A 10,303-nucleotide genomic window follows, 5' to 3' on the forward strand; every position below is an offset into this window, starting at 1 on the left:
ACTAAGACATCAGTCTTAGTCACTGTTCTGTTGCCGTGAAGAGATGCCATGGCCATGGAAACTCTTATAAAAGAAAGCATTTGACTGGGGCACATTATGATAGGTAGCACAGGCAGACAGACGTGGTACTGGAATTGTAGCTGAGAGTCTATGATCAGCAGGCAGCAGGGAGAGAGAGAGAGACTCTAGGCTGGAAATGAGCTTTTTGAAACCTCCAAGCCCATTCCCAGTGACACACTTCCTTCAACAAGGTCACATCTCCCAATCCTTCTAATCCTTTCAAATAGTGCCACTCCATGATGACTCAGCATTCAATACTCCATGATGACTCAGCATTCAATACTCCATGATGACTCAGCATTCACTCCATGATGACTCAGCATTCACTCCATGATGACTCAGAATTCACTCCATGATGACTCAGCATTCAATACTCCATGATGACTCAGCATTCACTCCATGATGACTCAGCATTCACTCCATGATGACTCAGAATTCACTCCATGATGACTCAGCATTCACTCCATGATGACTCAGCATTCACTCCATGATGACTAAGCATTCACCACATGATGACTAATCATTCAAATATATGAGCCTATGGGGGCCATTCTTATTCAAGCCACCATGCCGTCTCTCCAGCCTTCTATTCTGATAAGGGTCACAGAGCAAAATATTGATAAAGGTGTGGCACAGGGACTAAGCTGTTCAAGGATGTAAGGTCTCATCTGGGAACTGCATTGAGGGTTTCCTTTGTTACAGTGAGGTAAAGGATCGAATGCATTTTGTCCTGTACTCAGGACTTTGTGCAAGGGCCAGGACTACTTTATCTAGCAGAAGACATTTCATTTATTATGCGTACCAGTGTTTAGCCTGCATGCGTGTATATGTGCCCAATGTGTGCAGTGCCTGAGGAGGCCAGCAGAAGGCATACGATCCTCTGAAATTACAGTTACAGATGGTTTTGAGCTACTCTGTGAGTGCTGAGAACTGAACCTGGATCCTCAGCTAGTACTCTTAACTGAAGAGCTATCTCTCCAGCCATTGGCAAACACACTAAGGTAAACAAGTCACTTTAGGCTGTTGAATAATGGTTCTCTGGTTTTCAGAAACGTTACAGTTCAAACTGAGATTAAAACAAGAGAGCAAGGAAGAAGTTGAAACGTTTTATCATTTGGCTAGAAAAGGATCATGGGTAAAATTCCACACGAAGAGGGTTCAATTACCAAGGCTGATACACTTGGCACTAAAACAAAAGGCCTCCAGGGCATCTCAGAAATCTGCAGACTTCACCTCTTCCCTAGCTCTCAAAGGTATTTCCTTAGCTAGCATTAACTGTCAACTTGACACGGACTAGAATCACCACCTGGGAAAAAAGGTTTATCAATTTGGTTTGAAATGTGTCCATGGGGGATTGTCAACTGTTCTTATCAATGCCCACTGTGGGCAGTGCCATCCTCTGTGCATGTGGTCCTGGGCTACATAAGAAAGCTAACTAAGCATGAGCCCACCATGAGATCTAGTCAGCAAGCAGAATTCCTCTGTTGTTTCTGCCTTCAATCCCTACCCTGACTTCCCTCACAGACAGACTGAGACCTGGAATTATAAGCCCTTTCTTCCCATAAGTTGCTTTTGGTCAGTGTTCAGTGCTCACAGCAACAGAATCTAGAAGAGGTACAGGAATCCAAAACATTTTTCAGATCCTTTTCAGAGTGGAACTCCTCCCCTGGCATTCAGACACCCCGGTGTTCTACAGCTGTGGTTCCAGTAGGTCCAGTGGGTGACCCTGGTGGCAGAGCTTGGCGGTATCTATATGGTGTTGATTTCTGAAGACATGATACAGCTTCTGCTGAGATGTCAAAGGAAAGTCTGAGAGACAGGCAGTGCGCTGGGGCAGGGGATCGGTGTCCTCTATAGGCATCTCCTGGACAGGCAGTGCATGAGGCTGGGTGTGATGCTGCAGCTTTCATGGGGACCCAGGAAAAGAGCACAACACCCACAGTGAACAATGCTTCTTCTGTGAAGCTTCAGGGCAGAGTTAGCCTGAAAGATGGACCAGCAAGGCTCTAGACCTGAGAGGTAGCAAGAATCTCTGTGAACGGAACAGAAACATCAGCTCTCGAGAGAAAGCCGTTAGCTGAGGCAGGAAATAGGAGGTGGGGGTTCCAGTAGAGAGAGAGAGAGAGAGAGAGAGAGAGAGAGAGAGAGAGAGAGAGAGAGAGAGAGAGAGGAACTCTGGGATAGAGTCTGGCATGGGAAGAGATTCGTTCTGAACTCTGAGGAAGATTTGTGAAACCGAGGAGAGATAACAAACCCTATGGCAGACGTAGACCAGATGATATGGGATAATTGAGTTATGAGCTAGCAAGAGTGAGCCAAAGCTTGTGGCCTAGGCATTTATTCATAAATAATAAGTCTCAGAGTCACTATTTTGGGAACTGGGGCACGGATAGAAAAGGCCACAGTTACACTCAGGAACGTGCGTTCTATCACAGAATGCCTCATGTGCTGGAAACAGTTGGGACTTACCGCCTGCCCGCCTGGGCTCAGGTCTTGCTTTGGACCGGCCCCTCTTTTTATTTCTGAATCTCTTATTTTGAGATGTAAATGTTCACTCCGTGTCTGTTCTCCCCTTGCATGTGGATGAATAGAAATTCCCTTTTCATTTCTGCAGAGTTGATTTGCCTTAAATCTCTGTGGAGTCTTCAGATGAGGGCCTTTGAGCACTGTGGGACCCTAACACTCTGGAGACTCTTAGGGAGGGATGGACTGCATGCAGCTGACATTGGGAGATGGACTTGAGTCTTTGGGGCCAGGGGTGAGTCCTGTGGAGTATGGATAGTGCCCTCAAACATCCACAGGTTGAAGCCTTCTTCACAGGACAGCGCTGTCAGAAGGCTCTATGTACCATTAGGAAGTGCAGGCTCACTGAGGGCCTTGGATCATTCCAGTGTGCCTTGAAGAGGATTGTGGAAATTCTCTCTTTCTCTTGCTTTCTACCCATTAAGTGAAGAGTTTGCAGTGTCCTGTCCAGTGTCCCAGCAGGGCCCCAAATTGGTGAGGGTCCACCTATTCTCAAGTGGAATTCTGTGCGCTAAATGCACCAAGTTGATTATCTCAGGCGCTCTGTTTCAGAGACAAAAGCCTGACTAACAGGAGACTTGATTCCCAAGGTCATATGCTAATGACATTCGGAGACAGGAGTTGGGGGGGGTAATTGAGTTATGGTGGCTGATACTTCATGAGTGGGTCTGTAGGATCCTGGATCGGTAGGTTAATGGATTATGACGGGAGTGGGTTTGTTATAAACGTGAGCTCTAAAGTCTCATGATTCCCTCTGCCCTGTCACGCTGCATCTTGTGGGCCCTCACTGGAAGCTTGGCAGGCGCTGGCACAGTGGTCTTGGACTCCCGGCTTCCAGAATCATGATCTAAACAAGCCTCTGTCCTTCATGGATTTCCCAGCCTGCGGTTTCAGTTGTAACAGGAGAAAATGGACTAAGACAGAACTCAAGGGAGCCAGTGCGGTCTCACAAAAGACAGCCTCTCAAAGGCCAGGGTATGCTTAGGAGAGCCCATTGGTCCAAAGACCTTGATGGTATCATCATGGCGAGGCCTCTAGGAAGAGTTTGGAACACAGGAGCTAAGCTCACTCCAGGAGAACTGGACCTGGTGGGCTGAGGGGGTGATTCTTGCTTTATTTAAAGCTCCAGTCTTAGTCCTCAGAAAGCACCTGTGAGCATTAGCAGCTGAGGGAGCATGCCCAGAGAGCCCATCCCACTCAGGACTAGGCAAGGAGGGTGGAGCCTGGCTGCACCCTGGCTGGCCGTGCTAAAGGTATGCTTTGTCTGGTTCACAGGCTCAGTTTCCTCCCCAGTATAACACAGACAAGATTAGACATGTTTCATGCTGTCTTGAGGTGTGTGGGTGGGGGGACAGTGATGATGTGGGCTGCGTCCCTGTGGGTATGCGTTTCTCCCAGGAATCTACTTAGAAAGTCTTCCTTTGAAAAAGCTCCTTGTGACCACGCCTTTCAAACGCCAGTCCGCCTCCTGGGAAACCGGGATCCAGTAGAGTGGGAAGCTTGTGTATGGTACAAGGGCGAGAAAAATCAGGACAGGCTGTACTCTCACCTCAACTGTATGGCTACTAACAGGCTTGCTTGCACAGGAAGGCTGGTAAGGCTCCATGAGGAACACAGGCGCACTCCTCAAAGGATGGTGAGACCAAGCGTCTATCTTCTTCCCGTCTCCCATAGGCCATGCATGCTGTCTATCTTCCTCCTTCCCTTAAGCCAAGCCTTCTATCTTCTTCCTGCCTCCTATAGGCCATACTCTTGTCTATCTTCTCCACATCTCCAATAGGCCACGCCCCCGTCCGTCTTCTACCCCCCCTCCCATAGGCCACAATCCCTGTCTATCTTCTTCTCCTTCCCTTAAGCCATGCCTTCTGTTTATCTTCTTCCTGCCTCCCACCGGCCACACCCTGTTGGGCATTTCCCGGCCTTCTATAGGCTACTCACCCTGTCTATCTTCTTCCCCTTCCCTTAAGTCAAGCCCTCTATCTTCTTCCAGCCTCCCATAGGTCACGCCCTTGTCTAATCTCCCTGCCTCCCATAGGCCACACCCCTGTTTGTCTGTTCCCCCTCCTCCCATCTTCTCCGGACCTTCCATAGGCCATGCTCCTGGTGGTTTCCTGCTGCAGGGTAGGCTCCCGAAGAGTCCTAGCATGTCAAAGTCATCCTGTCTACGATAAGGTTGGAACCACAGTGTTCCTGGACTGCAGGCTTCAAAGTGGTGAGCTTTTCTGGTCAGGTGGTTTAGTGGCAAGCCCAGATGTCGAGATCTAGACCAACCGACCCAAGACTCTCAGAAGCGGTCATAAAAGGACAAAGGAACTTCAGTTCTGTGTCCTTGCCCAGGAGAGGGCTTGGCAAGGCTAGTCAGAAGCTGGGGCCAGTTCCCCAATGGAGCCAAAGTTGGGGTTTCTGAGGACCCAACTCTTCACTCTGGGTTGTGGTGATCAATCCTAAAGCAGCTGTATCTGGGGATCTCTTTGCCAACATCGTCTGACTTAGCTTTCTGCTGACCTTGGCCATTTCCTCCCCCAGATAATGGCTTAAAAGGATGTTATAGTTTTTAATCGACTTGCTTTGACTAAGTCATCAGCGTATGCGGGACCTCTTGGCCCTAGCTATTGCTTCTGTCTTTTTCTCACCGCGATCCTTGACACTCCCATGCCTCGACACCCCCGTATCCAGGATGCTTATTCCCGCGGGTTTGGTCATGCAGGTGTCCCTTGCAATGGGGGGTGGGAAGAAGCAAATGTCCCTGCTGGTGAACCACACGAGTCCAGGACAGGTTTTCCCATCAGTACTGCATAGGAATGTGCAACCTGTTAGCTTCCTTGTTTTATGTCCACAGGGCTGGGGAGAGCAACATGTCTTCTGATATATAGAAAATGAGTCAAAACACACGTACGTTTCCAAGTTCCTAAACTCTAGCAATTATTTCTGCAGTGCCGGGGAGTGGACTGAGCCTGTAACAGTGAGAAATGGTAAGAAGGGGGATGAAGCCTTTGGCCGTGTGCTAATCCAACCGGCCCCATCCGTTCACCCACACCCATTTGCAGAGCCTTTCCCCTGGGACAGCCGGGCTCTGACTTTTGCCTTCTGCTTGCCCCTATGGTGAGGTTCCCATGGGGTAATGGCTCCAGAATGTGGTTCTCTGGGAATTGTATAAGCACCATCAGCCTGCCCCCTAAGCCATTTGGTCCCCAACGTCCACATTTTGTTGATCAATATTACCCATACATCAGCTTAAAGTTCTTAAGGGTGCCTTCCGCGCGCACACCGCTTCCCTGGTGCCTTTTCAAGTCCATTTAATTCTGTTTATGATCTCACCACCAGCAGTGTATAAATTAAAGGGTGGATAGATGGACGGATGAGGGGACGTGCCTTCGTAATCTGCCAGCCCTGTTCCGAGGCCTCCAGATGCAAGGATATAATTTTTTAGGCTAATAAATGAAAAGCAGCAGCTTCCCCTCCCGCACAAATGCTGCCTCAGCAGCCAGGGTTCAGCGAACGGCACATCCGTCTCTCCGGGGGACGCGGTGCCAAGGATAATATTTTGGCAGGTTATCTCCACGGCTACTCAGTACATCGCTGCCAGTCAGAGGTCAGTTTATAAAGCAGGGATTTATAAAGTGAAGTTGGACCAGAGCTCCGCAGAGTCTACCTCAAGTAGCAGATCTGTCTTATCTCTGACAGATTCTGATGGGTGGTTGACTCGGAGCCCAACATGATGTCCAGGCCCTGGGGCTGCCCTGCTCCAGTCAGCAGCAGCTGTCTGTCAGTCCGAGTTGACTTCGTGTAGGTTCTTTTGACAGAAGAGGAGGGGTCACAGAAACAGACAGACCAAGGGTCACAGTTCCAGACTTCATACTGATGGGTGTGGACAGAGGTGGTGAGGCAGAGGAGGCCGGTGCCTGAGTGGCAATCCCAGAGCTGTAATTCCTCACCATTTACAAAGAAGAAAACTATCTCTGTGAGCACGCCTACGCAGTCACGTGTGCATTTGCTGTGCCTATGAGAAACAGGCAGCCACATATACATGCATACATATACAACTCTAAATGTAAGTTTGTGCACAAGCATGTGAGTTTTGAGTACCCATGCACATATGTTCGTGTGCTGTGTGCACACAGAAATATTGATATGTATGTGCAAGCTGACGTATCTACTTCTGCAGTTGTGTGTATATACAGACGTACAGACACATACAAATGTAAGTGTATATAGCTTCATGCACGCTTGTATGTATATACATGTGAGTGTGCATGCTTGTGTGTACATATGCAACCATGTGCTCGTGTACATGTGTGCACCTATTCACACATTTGTGCATGTATATGTTTGTAACTGTCTTCTACAGGAAGGCCTTTCTTTTTTTTACCTTACGGGTCTTGTCTGGTTCTGGAGCTCCACAGTTAGCCACTGGTAGGCTGTGCTATTGAGTTTTTGCCAGCCTAACATAAGCCTAGACTTGTATGGAAAGAGAAAAATCTCAGTTAAGGAATTACTTCCATCGTTTGGCCTCTAAGGAAGTTTGTAGGCACACTTTCTTCATTAGTGATAGATGTGGCAGGGCCCAGCCTGTTATGGGTGGTGCCCCACCTGGGCAGATGGCCCTGGCTAACACAAGAGAGCAGGAGGAGCAGCCATAGGGAGCAAGAGAGTAAGTACTGTCCTTACAGTGGCCTCTGCTTCAGTTCCTGCCCTCAGGTTCCTATGTGAGCATCTGCCCCGACTTCCCTCAATGGCGGAGTATATAAACTGTGGTCTAAATAGCCTCTTCCCCCACCTAAGTGTCTTTTGTTCATGGAGTTCATCACTGTAAAGAAGCAAGCCAGGACAAGGCTAGTTACGGGGATCAAAGAACCATGGAGTTTTTCTAGGACCCCTCCTGTCCATCGGACACCCTTCCTCAACAGTGACAACTTCTGGCGGAGGAAGAGTAAAACTGTTTATTTCAAAAGACAGGAGGAAAATTCCCACGGTGACCTTCAGGACGGACAGACAACGCTGCCTGTGGGAAGAGCCACCCGGGAGTGCCTCTGCTGTGGTGCCCTGCCCTTCTGAGGCACGCTGACTGGTTTTGATGTCTCTAGTTGCTCACCTTATAGTGAAACTCAATTGGTGGGGGGGGATGTGTGAGGAGGCAGGGGAGCCAGGGACGACCAAGCTTGCAGGACCCAGCTCTACCCACACTGGAATCCATTTGCATTTTGCCTCCTGAATGACAAATGCCTAAGCCTGTAATATCAATACAGACATGAACTGTGACTTGACACATGAGGATGTGTGAGGCCATTGACTCAGTGGGCAGTAGCCAGGGGCCAATGCCCTCACTTGTATTTGGTCAAGCAAGGTCTCTGGAGAAGGACAGCTTCGTGGTGGAGAAGGAGGCACCAGGTGATCCTGATTGAGGCTGCTCTCCTGCTGTGGTTTGAATGAGAATGGCCCTCATAGTCTCATATGTTTGAAAAATTGGTCGCCAGTTGGTTGGAACTGTTTGGGAAGGATTAGGAGGTGTGGCTATGTTAGAGGAGGTGTGTAACTGGGGGCTGGCCTTGAGGTTTCAAAAGCCATTCCCAGTGTTCATTGTCTCTCTGTCTCTCTCTCTCTGTCTCTCTACCTGTCTCTGTCTCTGTCTCTCTCCCTCCCTCCCACCTTCTTTCCCTCCATCCTTCCCCTTCCTCTCCTACTTGCAGATAGGATGTGAATTCTCAGTTACAGCTCCAGAGCCATGCCTGCCTTCCTGTTGCCGTGCTCCCTGCCATGCTTGTCATGAATTCTGTATGTCCCCCAATAAACTCTTTCTTGTATAAGCTGCTTTGGTCATGGTGTCTCATCACGGCAACAGAAAAGTAACTAAGGCATGGTAGCATCTGGGATTAGGAACACTAAGGTAGCTCCCCCAAGAGGGTCAGCCTCTGAGGTTGGGTCGCATGACATTTCTATCTGCTTTCTGTGCTTGGCTCTAAGTTGGGAGCAAGGACAAAACTCAGGACCACTGTTGGTGATGGATGAGGTCTTGGCCCCGGGAGTTGGTGGCTGCATGGGACTGTGATGGGATCTCCTGCGTGTTCTGCACAGGTCATTTTGGAAATCTCCCCAGCACCTGTAGACCCTGGGCTGGGAAGCCTCATTAGCTCTGAGGGACTGTTAGGGTGAATGACAGCCTGGAGGCTCTGCCAGGGAGTCTGAGGGGATGGATGTGGAGTCCATCTTGGAATGACTTCATTGGCCACTCCATCCTTCTCCGGCTGAAGGGGAAGGGCGAGGCTCCAAATGAGGGGTAGGCACATTAAGGAGGTAGCAGCAGCCAGATCCCTCGGGGTGGATTCAAATGGACGCTGAGCCCAAGTTTCAGGAAAAAGCTGTGTGCCTGCAGCAGAGATTCAGAAGGAGGGCTGTGGGGTTGAGGATCCCTGGAACTCGCAAAGCATCTGGCACAACGACTGCAAGAAGAGAGTTGGAGACAGGCGGATCCTCGCCAGCTGAAGGCCAGGCTGGCTCATGCAGCGGGTGGGACAGAGTGGTCCAGTCCTGCGACCCCAAATGATCTTTACCCACTCCTCCCTCCTCCGTGAGTCCCGCACCACGTGATCCTGCCCTCCGTTCGGTGGCTGTTTCCTCAGGGGTTGACTTTGTGTGGGTCTCTGTGTGAGACGATGACGTGGTGTTGGACTCATTTATTTTTTTCTGTGGCGACTTAAGGAGAAACGTACCCACAGGCTCGCCTGCTTGAACGCTCGGTCCTTGGCGGCTGGTACAATTTAGGAGCATCATAGAGCTTTTAGGGGTGGCGAAGCCTTGGTGGAAGCATATCACCAGAGGCACACTTGGAAAGCTAATAGACCAACCTCACTTCTCGGATCCTCTCAACGCCCCCACCCCTTGCTTCTGCTCCCTGTGTGTGGATAAAATGTGACCAGCTGGCCTCCCGCCCGTGCCACCATGACATGCCTCTCCGCGCTGTAACAGGCTCTATTCTTCTGGAACCTCAGGCTAAAACAAATCTCCTTCCCCGAGTGGCTCTTGGTATTTTGTCCCAGCACAGCGTCTGTGACTAATACACTTGGGAAGCTGTGCATGCTGGGTTCCGGGGTTGGTATTCCAGACTCTGCCCAGAGGCAGATCTGGGTGTGAGGAACGTCTCCCACAGCCCTTCACAAGGAACGCAGCTATTTCATTCTTGGGACCCACGAGCTCCGGACTCAGAGCCAGTTTCTGGTATGAACTCACTAGGCTTTCTGCAGACGGCTGCTTTCCTGTGGCACTGTTACTCCTTAAGCAAAGTTATTCGCAGGGTTTGGGGGTGACAAGGTGACCTCTGCCGTTGTGTAACTTCTCCTGAGGAGGGATGAACAAAGCCTATTCACCCTAGAGACAAACCCTGCAGACCAATGTAAGGGTTCTTGCCTTGGGTGGGGTGGGATGGGGCACTGTCCTTTACTGATGGTTAATGAGCAATTGGACCTTGGTTAGCAGGATTCGTTAGCATGGCCCTCAGGATTGTGAGCCAGCACTGGAGGGAGCTTTAAAGCCTGCTAATCAGGGCAGAGCATTAAAACCTGCTAGGTAGGGTGTAGGGTCTTGAGAGGCCCTGGTTCTCAACCCCTCACAGGCCAGAGTACGTCTGACGCCATAGACAGGGAGTCTCCTCTGAGAGGAGGGGGCAGCTAGGACGTGTGAGGCTCACTCAGGAATGGCAGGCAACTGTGACAGGTCTCTGACAGCC

The 10,303-nt window shown here is 50.0% G+C and overlaps 1 long non-coding RNA gene across 2 annotated transcripts; it reads left to right on the forward strand.

Moving 5' to 3' along the window:
* Positions 1–4,449: 4,449 nt before the first annotated feature.
* Positions 4,450–8,387, forward strand: LOC120102800 (uncharacterized). 2 transcript variants are annotated; one of them, XR_005504547.2, is made up of 3 exons: positions 4,450–4,795; positions 5,423–5,555; positions 7,536–8,387. It is a non-coding gene; the product is annotated as an uncharacterized LOC120102800 (long non-coding RNA). The 2 variants fall into 2 exon arrangements; XR_010066803.1 differs by having other exon boundaries at positions 8,271–8,387.
* The last annotated feature ends 1,916 nt before the right edge of the window (positions 8,388–10,303 follow it).

The sequence above is a fragment of the Rattus norvegicus genome, chromosome 5, assembly GCF_036323735.1.
Source record: "Rattus norvegicus strain BN/NHsdMcwi chromosome 5, GRCr8, whole genome shotgun sequence".
Classification (NCBI taxonomy): Eukaryota; Metazoa; Chordata; class Mammalia; order Rodentia; family Muridae; genus Rattus; species Rattus norvegicus.